This window comes from Protopterus annectens, chromosome 14.part0 (assembly GCF_019279795.1).
Source record: "Protopterus annectens isolate FY-2018-M chromosome 14.part0, PAN1.0, whole genome shotgun sequence".
Classification (NCBI taxonomy): domain Eukaryota; kingdom Metazoa; phylum Chordata; order Ceratodontiformes; family Protopteridae; genus Protopterus; species Protopterus annectens.
This window is the reverse complement of record NC_056748.1, coordinates 943,410,808-943,435,615: the sequence shown is the minus strand read 5'-3', so window position 1 is coordinate 943,435,615 and position 24,808 is coordinate 943,410,808.

The following is a 24,808-nucleotide window of genomic DNA, read 5'->3' as shown; positions in this document are numbered from 1 at the left end:
CCATTGCTTTTTGATGTTTGTGTGTTTTCTTCCTGCAGTAAGCATGCAGCTTAATACTACTTGAGACAGCCACTGTGCTAATATCATCTTCCTCACTGGTATAAAATAGAACTATTGGATATTTAGTGCTCTTTGGTGTGAGTCCTGCAATAGCAAAACTGAACGAGTGAAAATGTGAACTTACAAATGTTACATTCAAGATTGTTGTTTCTTTACATATTCCCCATGTCTCTGAAATATGGCAATCTCAGAGCTGATATACATAAGTTTGGGGGAGGGGGGGTTGTCCCGCTACAAAAATAAATAAATAAATAAAATAAACTTTAAAAGAGAACAGAAATGTTTGACATTCACTGTCCTCCTGCATTATCTTAGTGATTTTTTCATAATTCTGAGGCTTTCAGAGTTTGTCTAGTGCCATAGCAGAGGACAAAATTCTGATTCTCAGTGATACAATTTAGGTGCAGTGCACAGCCCTAGGAACATGTAATACAGAGGAGAACATCACAATGTTTTGACTCATACTGCTTGCAGGACACATGGTAGCTGAGGCTTCTGTGATACAGCCAAATTGTATTTACAGCACCTGTGATGGAGACAGTGATGGTAGGAAGCATGTTTCTATCTAGGCATCAGCACAACAGAAACAGACAGTTGGTATGACACCTCCAAGAGCTTCAGAGGACCTACCCACAGCCAGAATGGATTAATCTGATCTGCACAGGTAGCATGAACTGCAGGGTGGTCAGAATATACTCACTAACTCCAAAAAGCTCTTAGAAAGTAGACAATAGAATTATGAGGGAGATGCACGATATAAGACAACACATGATGGTGCCGAAAGAGGCCATCGTGTATGCCATGCAAATCATTGCTGTGCAGTGATGAATTTCATACTAGAACAGGAAACAAAAAGGCAGCCACAGTGGCATATACTGCCAGGTGCACATAAAATCTACATTGACATAGTCAGGAACTATCTGATGATATTGTAGATTATGCATAATAACAGACAGCTGGCATTGTTGCACAAGCTATCCAGGAAGCAATGCATTACTCTGTGGTACAGTCCAGATATGGCAGACACACAGAGACAGATGTGGAACATCACAGAGGGTTCTGCTCAAAAAGTCCAAGCTGCTGATAAGAGAAGTGCTGTAGGCTAATGGAAGGCACTCCTGAGACCTTCTCATGCCACAATGTGCACATTTAGAACCCTCAGCATTAGCAGCAAGCAAGCATGTACATGGCAAGATCCTACAATGAAGCATGTTACTATGTCACCCTTACATAACAGACAGTATCTGGAACCAGTGAGACAGACTGTGCATCATCACCTCATACCTTCATAACACAGAGCATGTGCACTTTATCACACCATGTATAAACATGTTTTCTTTCATACTATGGCTATGGCTTAATCTCATATGTTCCTTCACATATGTTCCTATTGTGATGGCTGTGCCACATGATAACTCCTTTAGGTTTTCATCTGTGGTACCATATCTTAATGGCATGGCTGCAGCGTACACTTAGCTTTATTATGTGCCTGATATGTGTAGGCCCTTTTCCTGTCCATGATTATAGTCTTTTTAATCATCAGTATCATTGCCTACAGCACATCATGCTACCACTTATATTGTTACTCATTATTCTAGTTATTTCTGATGTCCGTTGACATACATATGGGTCTGCTTCACAAACTTGAAATCCCACTTACCTAACTTTCACATAACTGAGGCAACAAGCCAACAACTCAGAAGACTGACTGCCTGGAACACCAACTTTCAACTTCAGGTAAGTAACCACTTGGCCAACCTGAAAAACAACTTAAAACAAAACAAACTAAACCCATGTGGGGGTGGTTTCCCACCACACTCCCCAATTAACTATACTAACTATGAGATCGCTTTACCATGGGGGTAAGGGGCAAAGTTCACCATGGTGGTCAAGCATTTACTTTCCTGGAGTGAAATGTCGGTGTTCTGGAACATTAGTATTATGGATTTTTAGCCTTGTCGCTTCTGTTATATTAAGGTCGGATAAGTGGGATTTTAGGTTTGTGAAATAGAACCCATACATACATATACTACACTCTTCCATGTGCAATATGTGCTATATATTGTTTATGCTCTCACTTCAGCATCGATATACTGGATTGTGAGATTTCATCTACTGGTTAGACTATATTTAAATCAGTCCACATTGTGCATTATTTCTTGGTTTTTGCTTATGCATTCAACTTTCTACTTCAGTTATAATCATAATCCCAGGCATGTGATAACAGTTCTCAGTTTTGCCTTGGGAATGTGCTTAATATTATGCATTGAAGGTATCATACCATTTGTATAATTTGCATTCCACTGTATTTAGTTGCATTTAACGTCCTGTGCTATGTTGACAATGTCCAAGAATGGCTTCATGTGTCTTCTAAAGTGCAGATGGTTACAACATAACTGCCTTTCTACAGCCACATAGGATTAGGGGTTGTGAAAAACTGCTTATACTATTTTGAGAGTAGTGTCCCTTTCTCCAGTTTTGTGTACCCAAGGAATTGGTATATATAATTGTGGAGGGTAGGGAGTTGCTTGTCTTTTATGTGGAGAGTGTAGTTGTTCTTGTTGTTGTGTCTTTCAGCTTTTCCCGGTTAGGGGTCGCCACAGCGGAACTCCGATCCGCTAATGATTGGCAGTAGATTTTTACGTGCCGAGTTGCCGGCCCTGACGCACAACCTTCAATGAAGATACGCCCATTCACGCATGTCTCCACACAGAAGACGCTCTAGCTGAGAATCGGACAGGACAAAGTCTTACTGTGAGGCGACAATGCTACTGCAGCACCACCACATGTGGAGAGTGTAGTTGTCCTAAAAAACAACAAAAAAAAAGAAAAACATTTATTTTGAGCTGTCCTATTCCTTTATGTATAATGGATATCATTCACTGTGTTGGGAGCATGCACTTGTATCTCTCTCAACCTCTTAGTGCAAGGAATCTGGACAAAGCCTAAAATAATGGGGGAACAAAGGTCTGAAAATAGGGATAGATTTTAAATATTGTTCTTATAAACTCAGAAAGTTGTTACAATTTTGTAGCATGCATTTTCTGAAGGATATGAAGTCTAGAACTCAAATGTATGCCATTATTTAGTTATTTCAATCCTTAGTGATTTGCCGGAGCAACAAATCTTATGAAAAACACACCAAAAATATGAGGTAAAATCTGGGCATTCTGCAGAAATCTGGACAGTTGAGGGGCATGTGCAGTGGCAATGTAAGTGTTGATATATCATGCACTTGTAGTTGAGATTCCAACATTTCATTCTTTATATTAAACAAACTACTTGTGAAATTGACTCACTGAGTTTAAAACAAATGGTCTCACATCTTCTTGAATTAGTAAAACAAAAGAGATCAGAAATTTAACCAGGCATGGGCAAATTACCTATTTCTGTTTAAATATATATGCAAAAAAATCTTTGCAAGTATGCAAGAAAAATTAGGTTTGGAACAGACCGATTTGTCCTGGGACATCTTTAAGTGGGGCTAGATAAACACAGTAACAGGAATTAAGAGGATAAGGAGAGGACGGGGTTAAATGGGATGGAGGTATGTGTGGATGGAAATGAGGTAAGGGTAGGGAGGGGCTTAAAAGATTTTAGGCAAGTGTAACGGGGGTAGGAGTCACATTTTGGGGGTGAACTTGCTATGCAAGTATTATGTCCATGATGACCTATAGGTATGTAGTTGTATGTAGGCCTTGGACTACGTTTACCCAGGATGCTATGTTTGTTTGTTTTTTGGATTTTTTCTCTCTCTCTCTCTCTCTCTCTCTCTGCTTGTCTGAAGTTTGTTCTTGGCAGCAATTTGTTAGCTTAACAACTTCTTAAACTTGTAAGAACAATATTTAAACTGCATTAATGAGAGCTAGGGGGATATTTTAATGCTGGTGTAGATAGTGTAGTGGTTCTCATGGGTGGTGCTTTGTTGTGGCTTCGCTGGAAGCAGGGAACTGCAGAACTTCCAGGAGTGCTTTGTGGAGCTTAGGGTCATTTATCATGGCTGTGGGGGGGGTGTATTGGGTCCATTGTTGTACAGTTATATGTTTCTAGATGAGGCTAAATGGCATAGCTTAAATGGATTTGAAACTTCTACACATGGTTGCTTTCTGTCTGAGTGGTAATGCTGTGTCTTGCAAACTTGCATTATTCATGGGTTACTTTCATTGCTGATTATAAGTGGTTTAGTAGAAGCTCTTTAGTTAACCATTAAAGCAGAGCTATTTTCAAACGTATCTGTTCGGTAATAATTAGAAGTGTGCTCACATGATTTATTAGGTGATGAAGCAAAGGTATTTTAATTGCTGCAGCTATTATACATTAACAATGCCTGGTTAAAAAATTTGAGGTAGCTTTGGGGGGGGGGGGTCCTGCACGCCAGTAGCTTTCTGTGGTTGGTGGTTGTCACACAGGTGGTGAGTCGCTGTTTGACTGCTTTTATAGGTTTGGGGTGCCTGGTAGGGTGGTGGCATGCGAGATGTCAGTGTGAGGCTTCTCCTGTGAATGGATAAGAAAAAGCCTTATATTAGCAATGCAATTCCATCACCTGTTTGTTTGTTTGGCGATGGGGTCCTTGGTTCTTTGGTGGTGGTGGTTCTGTGTCTCTTGCATGGGATTCTCAGCAGGGTCAGCCTGCCTTGCTCAACTGAAGTATTTTCCTCAGTGAAGCCCTGAATGGTTTTGTGGGCTCTGAGCAAGTTGGGCTCTGAGCAGGCGCGGTGGCAGTGACAATTGGTATGTGCCATGCTTACAAAAGCAAAGTAACTGATAGTACTTCCAAAACAATTCTTTACTGATAATGAGGTTGGTCCAGTGGTATAGTATTTTAAAGCAGTTCAAGGCTATTGCTGCCTAGAAGTATTGCATTTTGTTACTTGACTTTAAAAGAGCCCCAGTACAAGTTGAGGCATTTCTTTTCAGCTGACACTTTCACGGGCTTCAAGTAAAATGGAGTAACGGCTGCTACAGTGCATGCGTGGTATGGTGCTAAGCATCAGCCGAAGGGGAGTGTGCGGAGTTTTGTAATATGTCCAGAATTGTGCATCACATTTTAGTCAGTTTCATTAAATATAACAATATTATAATTAAACAATGCACCAGAGTGTAACTCTATATACCTAAACACCGGAGCTCAGTACTGCATTATCCTGGGATGGAATAAGGAATGTCTCCTATAGCCATGATGTTATAGAAGGGTGAGCACATGATATCCTTTACATATAGAGCAACCTAAAGAACATAATACTGGATACTCTACTAAAGACACATACCACATCTAGACTAAATATTTAGTTAGCAGGGTATACAAAGTGGGTCAACTGATATGCAGAATGCAAAAAAAAAAAGAGAGAGACAGTTGTAGTTAAAGGAACATTAACTGTTGCTGCTGTTGAGTATCAGAGAGATGGTGGTGATGGTGTGTTTGTGGGGGTGGAGTTCTAATGATTTCTTCATCAGATGCACTAAGAAAGTAAGTATAAACTTTCTTGAATTGTTGGCTGTCAGGGTGTTGTTTGCTGGACTGAGATTTGCCTGTAATACTACCTGTCAGAATTGAGGAGGCCATGAGTTCTGTGCAGTGCGCGGTGATGTGTTGATCGGTGACAAAACGGGTCTCCGTGTTGGTCACCTTCTAGTGGCATGTGGGATTTCTTGTTTGGCTGTTTTGTAGGTGGTGTCAGGTTCGAGAATATCCTTGATGGCAAAAGTTGGTGGTGTTAGAATAGCAATGGCAGGGTGGTGCTGTTGGGTTGTTCCTGGTGGGTGCAGTGCAGGTTTTTGTGGCTGGGACATGTGGCCAGTGGGGGTCGGTTGCTGCACATGCGCGTTGAGCAGTGGCAGCGTTGAGTCGGGAGTGTACCTTTCAATAGTACAGATTTTACAAATCAAATTAGGTGGATAAGGAATAACCAAAGAAACAAAGATAGGAGATACAACTTGAATTTACTAAATAAGTACATACATTTTTGTTTTAGACTTCATATCTTTCATAACAATGCATGCTAAGGTAAATCTGGCTATTCTAGCAACATGTTAACTTTAAGAAAGCAATATTTAAAGTCAGTCCCTATTTTTGACCTTTTTGGTTAGGCTCGGAAGCCTTTTATGGCTGTGATATGCCCAGGAGAGTGATGGCTGTAGCACGACCTAGTGGCTTTCGGTTGTACAGATTAAAAAAAAAATGTTAACACTACACCCTACTCTTGATGGTTTGTTCTGGTGTTTCATGGGCTGCGTGAGGCTGGTGCTTATGCTCAGTGTTGGTTTTGGAAGGTGCTCATCTTTGTGGACTTGTCCATAGGTTTTGTTGTGTAGATGTTTGGACCTATACTCCTGAGCGCTACACTGCATATGCTCTGATTCTGCTGATGTCTCCAGTTAATGGTACTAATATTTTAAAGTGTTTCTAATTTTTCTGGATTTGCCTCTGATTCTGTTCCTGTTTTGTTGAGAGTTATGCCTCACATGCAAATAGATGTATTTATGGCTAAAACTTTACATTTCAAAACTTTACTGGGATGAAAGGTATGCCAATCTTAAACTTGTGTTAGGAATATTCATTTGCATGGGCAGTAGTCCTTGGTGCCTTTCATAGGTGTTTCTAGGTCTCAATATACATGGCTTACTTTGCATGCCAGGCTTTGTGGTGGGCTAATATAGTGTAAGACTAGATTGAAGATTACTTCAGGAAGCTGTCATTATTAGCACTATAATGAGCCTCAGGAGTACATGTTTCTCGCCCATTTTACCATTGAAAGAAAATGTGGTGTGTGGATGTTACATATAAGTTTGTGTATAATTTTCTGCAGGGAAGTGGTGGCATATGTAAGTACATTAGTTAAGTACATTAGCTCTACGTATACCACTGGTAAGAGTCAGTTTTTTTTTTGCAGGTGATTAATTTCTGTACTGATACTTTCATGACTCGCCAACTGCTACACTCAGATCGGTGTCTAAGTGGCCAGTAGTCATACATAGCAGCACTTATTGGGCTGACTATAGAGATAGGAATCACACCTCTGTGGGCCCAACTACATTGATGAGAGTTTATAAAAAAAAAAAAAAAAAAAATTATACATAGAATGTGGTAGACTTGGAAGCTGGCGTGCACATTTACTACTATTTTGCAGGAAAGGGGACATTGCTGCCCTGCTACAGTAGAATGGACAGATTTCATCTCATAATTTAGGTCTGTCTTTAAGATGTGGTAAGTTCTTTATTTTGAGTTCCCAGATCTGGCAAGTGCTTTAAGGGGAGATGTTAAAGGGGGAGGCATATGGATATGGTGTGGAACCTCATGGACGCAAGATGGGGAGGCACACAGTTTACCTTGATTGATGGCCAGAAAGAAGAAGGCCGAAAAGGTGACAGGGCAGTTGCAGTGGACGTCTCTGTCACCAGAGTGGTGCACAATGAGGTCACAAAGGGCAAGGTGCAGAGTGAGCAATGGTCAGTTGCCTGAAGGAAGCATGGTGGCAAGCTAATTAATCTTGCTGGGGTGGAGGTTCTGGTGGTTGGAATGGAGCACTATAAGATCACCGGTAGTACTACTTAGGGTTCATTAAGGCATGTCAGAGTTATTGCGGTTTGGGTAGTGTGGGGGCAAGTGAGGAGGTATGTTGGAGGTAGGGTAACAGTGTTGGGGATTGTTTGTGGAGAGTGTGTTATTCCCACATGTGGGGTAGAGTCACAGCAGTCATAGGATCATAGGAAGAATGGATGGGAGGTTGGAGGTATATGTGTGCATTATAACAGTAGCTTAGGTGCGAGGGGTATTGTAGGTATGCAAGATTTGGGGATATGTAGGAACTAGGTATCTCTGTGTTTAGGCTAAATTTATAGGGAATGAGCAAGACATGGTGTCAGAAGGGTAGGTTATCTGGAGTAGGGATGTGGGACTGTGAAGTTGGTTCAATTTAGCAGGCATTAGTTTCACACAGAAAGCTAGGGGTATTGGGTGCTTGTTTTCACTTGATATGGCAGTGGTAGGGTGTTGATGCTGGCAGCCGAGGCATGTCAGGTGGGGTTTAGTAGGATTAGATGCTTGTGGCAGGATCATGGGGCTGGTTTATAGGTTGAGTGAGTAGATGGATAGGTTGATTATTGTAAAAATGGGCTTTGTGTGGGAATTGGCCTTGGGACATCGAGTTTAAGGGGTTATCATTTTGGTGGCATTTGCTATGGGTGTAGTTAGTCATTCCAGAAATATTTTGAGGGTAAGCAAGGCAAAGTTGGTCTTTAGGTGCTATGTGTTTATTGGATAGTGGGAGGCATGATAGGATGGATCTTAAACATTATTATATAAGGCTGCTGTTAATGATAGTTGGCAATTGCCCTTGCATGGTTTCAAGTGGCAGTGGGTTAACTTTTGTGAGGGATCAGGGGTTACACTCAACCATGGCCTATTGACTATTTTTGTTATGTATGTGATAGGGTTTATAACTTGGGGGAATTGGTGTCTTGTGTGAGGGACAAAGGATGGTTGAAGGGATATTTAGTATTTGGTTTCTGTCATAAGCTGGGGTAGGAGATTCATTTGGGTTGTTGGATTATAATTTATTTTCAGTTGTCAATATGGAACTTGTAGGGCTTGTGGTGGTTGGGCTGCTAAATCTCATGATGGCCATTTAAAACATTTTTATAATGGATAGTTGTGTGATGTTAGGATTATTATTGCATTGACTTTAAAGAGATTTATTTTGGTTATTATTTTCACTGGGTGTTAAATGAGGTTACAAGGTGGCACGATGGTATGCAATTGCCTCTACGTGGTTTTCAGTGGCAGTGGGCTTAGTGTTTGGCTGTTCAGTAAATACAAAATTGTAAGGAACCACCACGATGCTGTAGATAAAGATTTTATTAGAACTAGCGCTTTCACGCACCACAACGGCATGCTTCCTCAGGTTTCCACTGTTCAGTTGGCTGGTAATGCCCTTGGAATCATTGCAAGGCTTCCATTGGTCATGAGGTAAGGATTATTTAGTTCATGCCCAGTGGTTATGCTAGGTTTTTTAGGATATTGTTTGCTACCTTAGCATAGGAGGGGATCAGTGGTTTGTTTTCAGCTGTTTAGGTAATTAGTGAATTTCAGTAATAATGTGATAGAGTTTTAAGAGGTGATGGCTCTGATACAACTTAGTTAGAGGATGGGGTACACCGAATGATGTTTGGTCTGATGCCTTAATGGTGGCTAGGTTGCTGGAAGTTTTGTCAGAGAGAGGGGGAACAGCCTGGTCAGGCTGGTGGGCAGAGAAGAGGGGCAGGCTTACCCTACTCTGTTCCCAGTCTGGTGTTGGATGTTCAATTAAATAAGTTGGGAAAGAAAGTGAGCGGTTGCGTTGCTTGAGAAGTAAATAAGCAAACTGAGCTGCTTATTTGGTTGGAAGTGTAATTCAATATATTTGAGGTGAGCAGCGTAATGCTGCCTTGTAAGTTTAAGGATAAGTGAGCAAATGGGGAACGCTGCTTATTCCAAGGGTGAGTGGTTATGCTGCTCTTATGGTTATTTATTTTGTTTTCTTTCCACAAATGTTATTATCACCAGTGTCACGTTTTGGTTGAAATTAATAACAATTGGTTAGCAATCTTGTTTATGGAAGTTTAGTAAAAGGTCGTCAAATGTCATTCGGTGCGTTGTGTTGATTGAAGGGGACTGGGACAAACAAGGCATAACAATAATTTTCTAATTAATACTGAAATTGTATTGGCTCCATTAACTTTAGTCAGTTTATTGATACTGTCTAGTTGTACATCACAGTATTAATCCAAAAATATTATTAGATTATTTACCACCACACTACTCAGAAGACTCAAAACACGAATAATACACACCACTTCTGCAATATGGGAATAACAACCCAGTCAATCATAATAATTTTAGTGCTTTCATTTAATGTCAGAACATCATCATAAACAACATTCACCTTTAAAACACTGCATTTAAACAATCTTTCCAATAATTTACCTTATTCTTCAAACAATTAAGTAATCAAACAATTAAATATTTAAATAATTTGACATTGCTTCCTCCCTAATGATACCAGTTCAGTATACATTTAATATTAAGATTTTCATTTTTACCAGGAAAAAGATCTACAGCCAACAGTAATTGCCATTTAAGTCCCTTTTATGTTTAATACCTGCAATTTTGTATGAATCTTGATACAGATCTTCAAATTCAACTTTTGGTGATATTGGTGATATTGACCTTTACAAACAGCCACCTAACATACCCAAAAAAATAATATTGACACAAACGTCTGTAAATTATTCAGTAGTTATGGGGTCAAAACAGCACTGGTAAATTATAAAAATAATTCTAAGGCATTGTCATTGAGTGATATGTGCATGTGTTTCTCTGTGTATTTTCCATCTGCAAATATTAATTGTGTGAGAATCTGCATTAACAGATTATGATTTTCCACTGTGCTGACTCTCTTCACTGAGTCGTTATTGCAAGTTCTATTATTTCAAAGAATGCATAATTTCCTGTCACCCATGTAATCAGGCTACTGATTTTGAAATTAATGGCATTACAAAATGCCCTGTGAAAAAATCCTTTAAGCAGTCACTTAATCTTGTCAAGTGTTTAAGCAACTTAAAGTATTCAAAAGTTCTGTGTCTATATTCATTTTAACACATCAGTGAGCAACTTAACATTAATTAACTAAATTAAGTAACACATATTAAAGGTAGCTTACCATGCTAGCAAATAAAAGTTTTTTTTGTTTCAGCACAGCAGGCAGTATAAAATGTATATGTTCAGATTTTGGGTAGTGGTCTTGTTCTCCCTATTTTGTTGCAATGGCTCAGATGGAGAAAACAACTTATTATAGATACTTGAATCTGCAGTACATATAGAAGAGGTACAAACTAATAAACAATACTCTTTCATGTATTGCTGAGAAATATGTTAAGAAGCTTTTCACTTGGAGAACAGCTCAAGAAAACTATGGCATGGAAGTTTATGGAAGCATTCCCAACAGCTAATATTCCCTTGAACGCACTCAATAATCATGGCCTGTGACCTGCACACATTCTTGGAGAAAACCCTTTGTGTGATCTGATCTGATCTTCATAGTTGCTGTGGTCTGAGTGCATGCCTAATTTATATTGACTTCATATTATAAACGTCAGGAGTAAAATACAGAAATCGATTAAAATTTCATGTGTGAAATAAAAGTATAAGCTTCAAGGGTCATACATATGAATTTTATTTATTTATTGACATGTGATTACTGGGAAAGTCCGACTGGGTCAGATGCCTGGGGAGAAAAGTTCCAAATTAGTACAAATATTTTAAGAATAATTTTACAATCTTCAAAAATAAAACATCTGCAGTTTAAATAATTATAACAAATTAGACATAATATAAAAACATTGGTCAAGGATTGATACAAGGTATATGACAATTATTTAATATTTAGAAAAAAATGTAGACAGTTTGTAGAGAAATTAAAGGTAAGTTAGTCTAATACAAATAGGAATTGCAATATGAAGCGAGGGAAACAAGCTTATGGTATATTTAGAGAGAGAGAGAAAAAAATGGAATAGCTCATTTCTAATAAGTATATAAATTATGAAGTTCCTTCTCTTGCAGATGAACTGCAGATTCTGTTACTGGAATTTGTGGTACTAGCGAATTTAGTATGAAATGGCCTCATTAATGTCCCTCGATTCTTAGTAGAAATATGTTTTTTTTTCCAAAATGTTCTGCCACTGTTGTATATAAAGCTAATTATACTGGCAAGTCTTGGAAACAAATCTGATTCTGCAGTGTGTTTTGTTAAATGTGGTATGTATATCCTGCACTATTTATTTAATAGCTCTGCCTGGGAACATTTGGTATGAGCAGTCTTCCTGTGTAAATGCTTTTGCAGTTACCATATGTTCTACAAAGAAAACACACATTAAAGAATGCCTGCCTCCCAAAGGTTGGCTACTGCACTACCACGTATGCCTGTTATTGACCAAAGGAATACTTGGCTTACTCCATTTTGTTCTATATACATAGTGACTCCAGACTATACTGAGTGTTGTCCATAGCATTCAGCAGGTGAGGATTTTTTGGGCTATACTTCATACACTTCAGTATCAAGTGACTAAAGTAATGGAATAACCTCTGCCCACTGCACAGATGTCCAAGAGTACTGAGGAAAAAAATATATAGGTTTATGATTTTTCCATATCTCCAGCTGTCAGCACATATATGAATAATCACTGACATCCTTCTATATATTAAGAGAGTTACACAGTATGCTGTTCCCCTTTTTTCAGAGGTACATTTTTCTTTACACAAACCACCTTTCACAACTGCTGTAAAAGGCAATAACATAAATGAGTGTACCCCCCCACACACACATATACACACACACACACACACACACACACACACACACACACACACACACACACACACACACACACATACCCGCCAGACTCACAACAATTATATAACTAAAGATTTGTTAAATTCACGTATAGCTGGTATGCAGTTTTCTAAGCCATAAACTAAATATGTTCTCCGGTACTGGAAAAATAAAGAGAAAGCACTCTAGGGCATGAATTGTTATATTAGGAAAAAATAAATGATGGACTGGGTCAATGTTGAACTGAACAGGGGAGGGGGGAAAAAGAAGTGTGTTCAGAAGATCAACAAATGGAGATTAAAAGGAGGAAGAAAGGTCTAAGTACACCATAAAATGGTAACAGTGATCATTACTATGATGAAAGCAGACCTCAGAAAAAGAAAAAAAAATGGGAGTAAAAGGCGGATTTAAGAAGTTCTTCAGATATAAAAGACAGAGAAGGTAGACAAGAGAAACAGGTAGTGCTTCAGAACAAGGAAACAGAAACAAAGGGAGGAAGATCAATTTTATATACTTGAACAGGTTTTTATATCAGTATTCATAGAAGAATAGATGAGAAGGTTGCAAGCAGGAGGCCTAGGGCCATTGTTTGGCAATAGCATTCATCCTCAAGTAGAAAACATAGTAGGCACCCTCACTGATGCTGGTACACATCTCCCTACTTGAGAGGGAGGAAGGAGTTGGCCAGATAACATAAATATCCTTCTTGCTGTGATAGCAGTGAGGATACAAGCAACCCTCATAGCTGTCTCAATGACAAACTACCAGGTGGCTATGAAAGATGAACTTGAGTTCACCTAGGGAGGATTTATGATTGACAGGGATGGCGCAAAAACATAAAAAAAATGATCTTGTAAAAACGTTAATTACAATGGACATCTCCCTACTTGAGAGGGAGGAAGGAGTTGGCCAGATAACATAAATATCCTTCTTGCTGTGATAGCAGTGAGGATACAAGCAACCCTCATAGCTGTCTCAATGACAAACTACCAGGTGGCTATGAAAGATGAACTTGAGTTCACCTAGGGAGGATTTATGATTGACAGGGATGGCGCAAAAACATAAAAAAAATGATCTTGTAAAAACGTTAATTACAATGGACAGCCCAAGGTGATCTGCCTGTACATCAGTATGACTTTTGGAACCAACCTTCAAAGAAGGCTACAGGTAAACCTAAAAAGTGTTAGAGTATACCAACAATGGTGAGGTGGGAGCGAAATTCCCTATCAAGAAGGAGGCAGAAGTAACCATAAGGTAAAAGGAGGAAAGGAAGTGACCAGTTCAGCACCATGGGAAATCAATACTTGGGGCACTTCAGTTTAGCATATTTATGTCAGAAGCCACAACAGGAGTCTGTTCACAGATAACACCAAATGCTGGACAGTGAAAATAGATGAAACAGTTTATTTCACAAACAAATCTTGGTGGCCCAACAGATGGTGTTGTTATTAATTGCAAACTGGAGCACATTGGAAGTACCAGTCCATGGGGTGTCATATGAAACTGTTGGTGTGCAATCAGAAAAAAAGAGGAAAATTAACTGAAAGACACAATCATCCTCTCATACCCCAGGTAGGACCATCAGCAACAATGCTGCAAGGCAGTGGCAGTGGCCATCAAAATGTCAGCTGCACAGCCAGAAGAAGTTGGCTCCAATGATTCAGTGTTCACTTGTCCAGAATAGAGCCCATTGGTAAAGCTGCAGCCAAAGGCTATGCATTAAATGAAGAAGCAGTTCCCTGATTACTGATATTTTGCCAGTACTGAAATTGTGGAAAACATTCTGACTAACAGTTGAACAGCTTCTCCTACTTGACCCTTGCTGTCTTCCCTCCCAGATAAAGTCCTTTAGCTCTTTATTAATTGCTACCCACAACTTCTCTTCTGGTTGATAAAAATGTCCTAACCTGTGTATATGACTAAAGGGACTAAAAACATTTTAACTACTTGTATCTTACTATCCATATCCATAAAACAAAACTCCCATTTTCTCTGTTATTGTATTATCTTTTGTTTAGCCTCTTCCCACATATTTTTAGCTGCCACACTAGAATCATTTTTAATCCATACTCTTAAATATTGCATTTAATCATATCCCAATAAATATGGGTATTCCTGAACCAGTTCATGCGTGGGTACATAATTTACTTCTATTGCCTTTGCTTTAGTTTCATTAATTTTGTATCCTGAAAAGATCTGAAAATATTCCACAGCACTTTGATGTCTTTTTCTAATTTTCTAAGTTACAAAATAACATCACCTGCAAATCCCAGGGGTTTATTAAGGGCCATCTGCCTTTGCAATTACTAAACCCACTGTTCTTTGCTATGATCTTCCTCAATTCTTTACAGATACACTCTGATTTCTTATCTCTTGGCATGGATTTCTTTGCTAACTTGGAATCTAACCCCAACCACTTAGAATAATTAAAAAAGTTTTTATGTTTTTGTACTACTTCTTAAGGCATGCCCTATCTGTTATCCTGAAATCCAGCACTCTTAATTTGTGTAGATTAGTTCCTTTGTTGCATTCCTGCTATGATATATTTTGATGGTTCCCCTTTTTTGCTAACTTCCTTTTTTTTCAAGCTCATATGACTTCAAGAGTGTATATGAGTATATCAGCACGTATCACAGGTTTAAAATATCAAACCGCGAGTGATCATTTTAGATAAAATCTAAAATGATCAAAAAAAAAGAAAAAAACAAAATTAATACCTTGTGCACATGCACACACACACACACACACACACACACACACACACACACACACACACACACACACACATACACACCTTGTGCTAATTACACATATACATAAACATATAAGTATTATTTATGTGAACTACCAAGTGCCAGTGTTTTGAATTTGCAATGTCTGAAAGATTTTAGTTTTGATTGACTTTCTGTTGACTGGAATGGCACGTAAACCTGACTTTATTCTCCAATGAATGCTAAGACTTTTGCTGGGCAGTAGTATGAAAAAAATCAATTACTTGCTGTAAGTCATTTATGACAATATAGAAATGCAATTTACATATTACAGTTCAGTCCAACATCTTCAGTATATGGGGATAAAGCCCAAACTATGACCCAAGTGACTTGCAATTGACTATTGGCTCACAAGCTTAGTGGACATACCCCTCCACTGTCCAGATCTTCACAGAATGTCCATTTTTTTTGCCTTTATCTTTGGTCTGGTCCACATAAAATCTGTGGTTTCAAGTCACTAAAGAATACTAAATAATGACAGACAGTTTGAGTTTCAGACTTCATATCCTTCAGAAAATCTATAATGATGTCAAATCTGCCATTCTATCAACTTTCTAAGTTTATAGGAACAGTATTTAAAATCTGTTCTTATTTTTGGGCCTTTGTCCCACCATTTTTTCTGGCTTTGTCCAGATGTTTTGTGCTGTGAGGTTGAGAGGTATGTTAGTGGAACTGCCATTGGGGATAAAGGATTGATGAGACTTAATTCTGACTGCATCTCTCAGCAGTAGAATGCCTAAGGGAATCAGAGAATTACATGGTGACAAGGGGCAGGACCTGTTTATTGTGTCACACGGAGGCATGGCATGGATCACAAATTGCATGCCTTCCTCCCGGAAAGAAATGTGCATACATAGTTAGTCAGGGCTTAAATGAAAAACTCAGCTCCTCCTCCTAAACAGGGACACTGCCCTTGGCATGATCACCCCTTATCCAATGACCCATCAAGAAAAAAAATATGGGTGAACTATGGATCAATTTGTAAAAAGTTTATGCTTTAACAATGAGTATTTCAGGGCATTTTAATTATCTTAACAGAAATAGTTTAAACTCCATTAACTCTTTTAACACTAGAGATTTAAAATGTAGTTATTTTCCTCAAAATTCCATTTTTTAAATCCTAAAAGACAAGATGTACAGTAAAACCAATGTAATGTTAAGAAAACTAGGAACTGTTTTTAACACGTTTTCAATCCACAGAATTTGCAGCAACAGAAATGCTTTCTTTGTAACTGCTATAATAAATTCACGCATACACACACACACACACACACACACACACACACACACACACACACACACACTTCTAAGCAAAAATGTTTAATGCTGTTTCATTCATAAAGACCTTGATTGGGTTTACATCCAATTGGTCACGCGGCCAAAGGTCGATCCAGTGGAATTCCGAACAGAATTATCGAATCTCATTCGCGTGAATGCACAGAATGTCGCATGCAACATCGAATTTGAATTTCCTGATCGCACACCCACCAAAACAAGTGCTACCATGGGTCGAGAGGGGGATATAGTGGCCTGGCCAGCGTTCGGTATTCTCGGGTTTGGCGTCCGTAGCTTCGACATTTTGTGGTCCTGGCACTCTGCAGTCGGCATTTTCACATTCAACCATCAGCCATACATGCAAATGCATGTACACCACTTGATTGGCATTCACAATAAACTTGCTTAGTATTTAATATGAGGTTACACCTTAAAGTGTTACACACAGGCATATTGCAATTCATAGCAGTCACTACCACTCGTAAAAAAAAACAAGCAAAACAGGGTAGGGTAAAGACATATGCATAAAGATGCAGTCTAATTAGTATATAATTGGATACAAATTGATTCCTATGAAAGTAGGTCACAACTGGTAGATGTAGACAGCAGAAGGCACAAAGAAAGTTGTGTACCAGTATAAGAGCAAAAATATGAAGGAGTTTGTGGAGCTGCAACAAACAGAGATGCTAGGAACAACATTTATTATGCAGTAGCACTTATCTTCTATAAACAGACTGCCTCTCATCTGGTAGCATGATGATGCAGCAAGCAGTTTAAATGAAAGTGGTAACTGCAGTGAATCATCCATCACAGCAAACCGATGAGAAGATGACAGACCATTTCAGAGTAAACACAAATATTATATGGACACTGACTGACTGACATGCATTGTGCATAAACAGGATCAGGAGGAATACATGCACTGCCTATACACTTAATACACTTGCTAAGCTAGCTACAGGGACTTTCTAGAGGCACACATTTGGACACTGGGCATAGCATAGGTACTGACCTGCAGAATACTCAGTACATTCTTCAGTGCCTTTCTTCTACATGTAGAAGAGTGTATGTGTTTCACCAACATGCTGGGGTGAGAGAGCCAACACCATATATGGCATATACATCTTTTTTCTCATCCTTGAAGTACTTAGTGCTATATAATGCAGACATGTGGCGATAAAGGCTCTGTCTGGTGATTGTGGACTACATAACACACAGGGGTTGGTAAACAATGCATCTGCACTTCACCTTGGCAGTGGCTATGATTTCTGCACCTTAAACACACATCTTCCTTAAACTCACTTTCTGCATAGTTGGAAATCATTAATAAATGTAGGCATTGTTCTAATCAAACATACACAGACCAAAGCAGAATAGTAGTTAAAATGCAGAAATAGGCAGCTAATCACAATGTCACTTTGCAAATCTGGCTGAATGATTCAAAAGACAATAAAGACTCCCTTTAAAATAAAAAAGCAGTTTAATTCTCACTTATAATTTGGAATTAGCACTTTCATCCTGTTTAACAGGCTTCATTCAGATTCAATTAAAACAAGATGGCTAACTTCCTTTTATAGTTTCTAGAAGCAGGAAATGACATCATACTTCTCTAAAAACACTTCCTGTGGCAAAGAATGAAATCAAAGATAAAAAAAAAATTACAACAATGAAAGCTTCCCTTACAAAAACCATAAGATACTTGAAGTGGAATATTACAAAAAAATAAATAAATATACATGAAAATGAATTATAAGTAATCACTTTCAAAAGAAACACTTTATATCCTAGCCTCTAATACTGGCTTTAGTGCAATAAAATCATTAAGTCCTGTGGGGTTGCATGCATTTAATTTTAACTGACAAAAAACTTTACTCCCTACTCTTGTCACTTTGGACAAACTAATTTCTGAAGATTTATACAAAATTCAAGAAGAGTTAAAGGGTAAAAAGAAAACAGTTTTTAATTTAAACAGAACAGAAAGAGATTTATTTGAAAAGATATTCGAAAGATACAGAGGTCTGGGTCATGAAACCTGACAAGGGAGGGGGGATTGTGCTATATGATCAGATGGATTATTCCAACAAAATGCATGAGTTTTTGTACAACACTTTAGTATATGAAACTATTTCACTAAATGAGATCAATATAGCGTACAGGTGCATTGATTTATGGCTGGAAGAATTTTTGTTGGACCTAGGAATATCTTTTGACACTTACAATTTTTGAAAGTCAAACATCCTGTCTTAGCCACCATCTTTGGAGTACCTAAAGTGCATAAAGATATTTTACATCCCCTGTTCTGACCAATAGTCTCTGGGAGTAAGTCCAAAACATTCCCTTTCGGTGAAGTGGTGGATAATTGGTTAAAACATACATTTGACAATATCTCCCACATACTCAGAGAATCATGGGATTTTATTAGGGAGATTGAAACATGAACTTTGGAATAAAGATTTTAAATTTGTTATCATTGATTTGGTGGACTTATTTAATTCCATACCCAAAGATGAGGGGTTGGAATTATTTCACCAATCAATAGTTAAGCACTCCAATTTAGACAATGACAAGATACTGACTACATTAGAATTCATGACTATTGTATTAGAAAATAATTTTATCTTTTATGAGGGTGAATATGTAAGAAAATAAAAGGGGGTGCTATGGGGGCCTCTTGAGCCCCCATATTTGCGAATTTAGTTTTAACTGAATGGGAACACCAACGTGTATTCAACAGTACCTACAATAATAATCTCAAACTGTATGTACATTTCTTTGATGATGTTTTTATTTTATGGGAAGGAGAAACTGGGGATATAGAGAAGTTTGTTATATACCTTAACAACAGCTGTTCCTATTTTAAGTTCACCCGTACTTATGATTTGGGAGTTTTAGCTTACTTAGATTGTTACATTTCAAGCACTGATAGAGGTTTTACATCCAACATCTACCGTAAACCCACCTTTGGTAATTTTTACTTGGAATTTAATAGCTGTCATCCCTATTCACAGAAAAAAAGTATACTTAAAGGACAATGTACTAGGGCAGCAAGAATGACATCTGACTATACCGAAGTGGTTAAAGAATTAGGCGCTGTTGGTAGTATGTTTTTGGAAAGGGGGTACCCCCAGAAACGTATTAGAGAGACCATTGACTACACTTTGTTTAAAAAGGGGAACGTTGTACAAACCCTTATCGGGAATGGATTTTACCCTTGTACATGTAAATACATCTGAAAATAATTTTAGTAGAGCTATGGTTTTGAAATATTGCCTTATTCTCCTATGGTAAAAGATGTGATAACAAAGAATTGGAATATACTAAGGAGTGACACTGAACTTTATAAATTCCTCGGAAATATCCCAACTTTTGTATATAAAACAGGTAGGAATATTAAGGCTAACTTAGAGGACAGAAAGAATAAATGAAAGTATGCAGGAGACAAGGGGACCAAGATGTGTGGATGTTGTAATCTGTGTAAATGCATATATCTTAAAGGAGAAATACAGCTAGAAAATATGAATCAGACTAAGGTCATCTTTCAGTACCCGCGGTGGTGCTGCTGCAGTAGCGTTGTCCCCTCACAGTAAGACACTGTCCAGTTCAATTCTCAGCTAGAGCGTCTTCTGCATGGAGACATGTGTGAATGGGCGTACCTTCGTTGAAGGTTGTGCATCAGGGCTGGTAACTCGGCACGTAAAAATTAGCTACCAATCATTAGTGGACCGGAGTTCTGCTGCGACGACCCCTAACTGGGAAAAGCTGAAAGACACAACAACAACAACAACTAAGGTCATCTTTCAGCATGGGAACTGTAGTACAAAGGGTGTAGTTTATTTGGCCATGTGCTCCACCTGTCTGGCATTTTATGTCTGGAAAACAGACAGGTTCCTAAAAAACAGAATTTATGAGCACTACTATGAAATTAGTACTATGAAATTAGGAAATAAAACAGGAAGAATGCTTTGCACAGGTGCATAGGTTCATAGGTTCATAGGTAGGTACTAGGCTATTGGCCCTAGGGCCTATATAAGCCTAGCCAAAAAGGTACCCTGGTTTTCGCCACCCAAGAAAATTATTTTCCTGTGCCCCTGAAAAATAAATATCAGTCACAAGTCTTGAACCCAGGAACCCATACACCATAGTCAAAACAATTAACCAGTAAGTCATGCAAGATGGAAAGTAAAAATACCTGTAATACATTCAGATTTGCCATTTTGGAAAGGGTACATGTTAACCCAAGGGGTGGCAATTGTAAGTTATTATTAGAAGAAAAATAAGTTTTTTGGCAGTTAAAATTAAATGCTTGCAACCCCACAGGACTTAATGAATTTATTGCACTAAAGCGAGTATTACAGGCTAGGAGATAAAGTGTTTCTTTTGAAAGTGATTTCTTATAATTCATTTTCATGTTTACTTTATATTTTTTGTAATATTCCACTTCAACTATCTTATGGTTTTGTAAGGGAAGCTTTCATTGTTGTAAATAGTTTTTTATCTTTGATTTTATTCTTTGCCACAGGAAGTGTTTTTAGAGAAGTATGATGTCATTTCTTGCTTCTCAAAACTATAAAAGGAAGTTGGCCATCTTGTTTTAATTGAATCTGAAGAAGTCCTTTTAAAGAGGATGAAAGCACTAATTCCAAATTCTAATTGAGAATTAAACTGCTTTTTATTTTAAAGGGAGTCTTTACTGACTTTTGAATCATTCAGCCAGATTTGCAGATTGACAGACTTACACAGAGCTTAATATACTGTGTAACAATATTTCATCCCTGCTTATGTTTTCATTGTGTTTCAGGTGATGCTGGATATCCACTAGGGACCTCATTAATAACACCATACAGAATCCACACAGCATGGATTAAATGCAATATAACACTGCCCGCACAGAAAAACTAAAAACATCACAGAGCAAATGACGTTAAACTATGAGCATGGAGAGCATACCTGTCATTAGGCAGAGAAGCCATAGCTGATTAGAAATGCAAGCTGAGCATGGATTAAAAGTGAGGGCTGTATCTATACCTAATTAGAGAAGTTGGTGTCTCAGTTCAGCAGAAACATTTTGTGTGTAAAGGGAAGCTGGCCTGTCAGTTCAGAAGGAGAAGCTGTGTTTACCTCTCAGTGTGGAGAGAGCATTCATATAAAAAAATTGCTTGGAAGAGACATTGAAGAAATACGTGGACAGAAAGCTTGCATTTGTGATACAGAAGAAACATTATTTGGAAGAGACATTTGTCAGTATACTCATAGACTCTTGTCTCTTTGTTTCTGGAGATTAAAGCCTGTTAGACTTGCATTTTACAGTTCCTAAATATAGCTTATTTGATTTTGCCTGAGAACTGTTTTGTATTTTACTTATATATGTATATATATATATATATATATATATATATATATATATAGAAATAGGACTAATTAGATCCTTAGTTTTCTACCAAACTGTTAATTTTAACAGTATGACAATTACATCATGAATTAACAATTACTTACCTACTCTGATATTACAGTATTAGAGCTGGAACCTAGAATGATGTAACCACTCCCTGCCCTCCTATGAATATTAATGCCATAACACTGCTTAGTACATTTAGTCTTCTGCATTTGGAAGGAATATTTTAAACTTTTTTATTTTTATAAAGGCTTCAAATGCACGTTTCTTGTCAAACAGAAAAAGTGTTCATAAGCATAAAGATGTATGTGAATACTCTTTTGTTTTTTTCTTTTAAACATGCACTTGGCACCTCAAAAAAAAAGCTTTAAACCCACAGAAAAATAAAGCAATCTATAAATGTGTAGTGGTACCAAGATAGCTAGCCCAACAAATAGGTATCTTAAGCAGTCAATAACAGACCTGACTTTACTTTATAATTCCAATATTTATTCCAAAATTAAACAACAGATTTCAATGTATCTTCTTATTTTTTCTACTAAATATTGGCAACAAGTTTTATCTCTCTGACCATGTCCCCTCCATGTGAGGTCATTCAAGCTGCTCTTATATATTGTCTTCTAACTATGCTCTTCTTCTGACTAAGTCGGTGGCAACTCAAAAAGTCCAAATAAGAATTATTAAATGTAGACTTCCTGCAAATAACTGATTTAAAACCATTCTCAGTATGCTTGATGAAAATATTCAGATAGTTAATTCCTTCCTTGTTGTAATTAAAATAAATTTTAAGAAAGTGGAAGAGCTGTTGAAGTGCTTAACAAAATAGTTTATCTCTCTTTTAGGCCCTTTCCACAAAATATAAATGTCATCCAAGAATCTGATGTAAAACGTAACAAAATGACAAAAAGCACTATTGAATACATCATTATGTTCCCAATCTATCAGGACTAAATTTGTGTATGTTGGAGTGCAGGAGGCTTCCATAGCCACATCTTTATTCTGTATAAAATATTCCCCTTCAAAGTGAATAAAAGTGTAGTCCAATATAATGGCCACTAAATCAGTGATCAAATAAATTGTTTCACTTGAAAATTGAGTGTGTCTTCTCATACTATTGTAAAAATGTTCCATACCCTCTTCCTTAGGAATTGATGTGAAGAGGTTGACCACATTTATGGTCAAGAATATAATTTCTCTATCCCAAAGTGCTTGTTTAAGTCTCCCAAGGAAGCCCAGGTGGTTGACTTTGTCGTAAATCGGCTTCAACCATCTGTTGATAAAAACCGTGTTAGAATATGTCTTTGAACCCCACCCTGCCACAATGGGACTAAAGGGTGTTTTTCAAGGTTTTTATGAAATTCTGAGATATCAAAAACTGTGGCTACTATACAATGTTTTACCTTCAATAAATTGTAGGTGTTAGTATTCTTTGGTCTAATAAATATTCCTTGAGAAATAAATCAATTTTCCGATAACTTATGTTTACTTCATTGAGGGATACTGGGCTATAAGTGCTTACATCACTTAATACATCAATAATCACCTTAGAGTATTCTAATGAATCAAATAAAACAATACCCCCACCTTTGTTTGGTTTAATAATCCTCACTGTTTAGTCATTCTTGAGTTGTTCAAACAGTTCCCTTCCTTTCTTAAGTTAGAATAACTCAAACTTTTATTGTTAATTCTAACTTACATAGCATAAAGATCTTCTGTAGTGGCCTTCTCTAAAATACTAAGGGTAGGATTCAAAGGAGGGTTGAATACATTTCTTTTCTTCATCTCTAACTTGTCACCTTTTAATTCGTAACTTCCTCTGTTCCCTTGTTCATTAAAATAAATGGCTAGATTTAATTTTCTGATAAATAACTTAGTTTCATTTATAGAATCCACTAAGTCAAATCTTTTTGTAGGCACAGATTTCAACCCTTTCAAAAATAGGGTAAAATACTCCTTACTAATAACTTTTTTGTATAATTGTATATATGAAAGACATTCAAAGTGTAAACTATAGCATTACTTATAGTTATCGAGGAATCCAGTTTGTTCCTTGGTTCCATTTGTGTCTAGGTAGAAACTGATTACACTCCTGTTCTGTGTTGTGATACCCTAAAGCTCCTGCTGTTTCCCTCTGATAATTCCTAAAGTAAAATAAACTCCTGGGTTGGACTACAGTTTTCTCTTCATTAGTTTTACATTGTGGCAATTGTACCTTTCTCCATAAAACCATTTATCCTCCTTTTGTTAGTAGTGTATTTTTGATCAAATATCTTGACTGGATATGCTTGCTTTTCTGAATACTACTTTAAATCTCTAATTTCCTCAGTTTGCTTTTAAATGCATTATTGCATTTCCTTTCTACTATTCTAAACTGTTTATTGTACAACCCATCCCATTGTGAGAAAATCAAATCATCTTTTATATCCAAAATTACCAAAAGTCAAAATGTACCAGACATCAAAGTTAAAACAAAAGGGGTTGAGAAGGTTATCCCAGTGATCTATCAAAACCGTAAAAAGAAGCAGAATTTTGTGGTTAGCTTACAAGCAGAATTCATGCAGTACAGACCAGAAAAGCTCTATCTGAGGTACAGCTAGAGGAATCCTTGCCGAAAATACAAAAACAGGAAATAACATTTATATTAAGAAATAAAGGAGTGCCCTCAGAAATACCTGGGATAGCTAAACTGATAGACTATATGATGGAGAAAATACCTGGAGTGAAGGTTAGTCTTTGGCCATACAGAATAACAGAATAACATAAAGTCTTAGTAAAAACAGGTCAAACTGCACCCAAATTAGGAATGGCAAGAAAGTCAGAGTGAATGGAGTAGCCCAGTAGTGACAGTACCTGAATCTAATGGAATTATAAGGTTATGTACCAATGTAAGGATACTGAAAAAGATTTCAAAGTTTATATCTATTCCATGACTAAAATTGATGAGC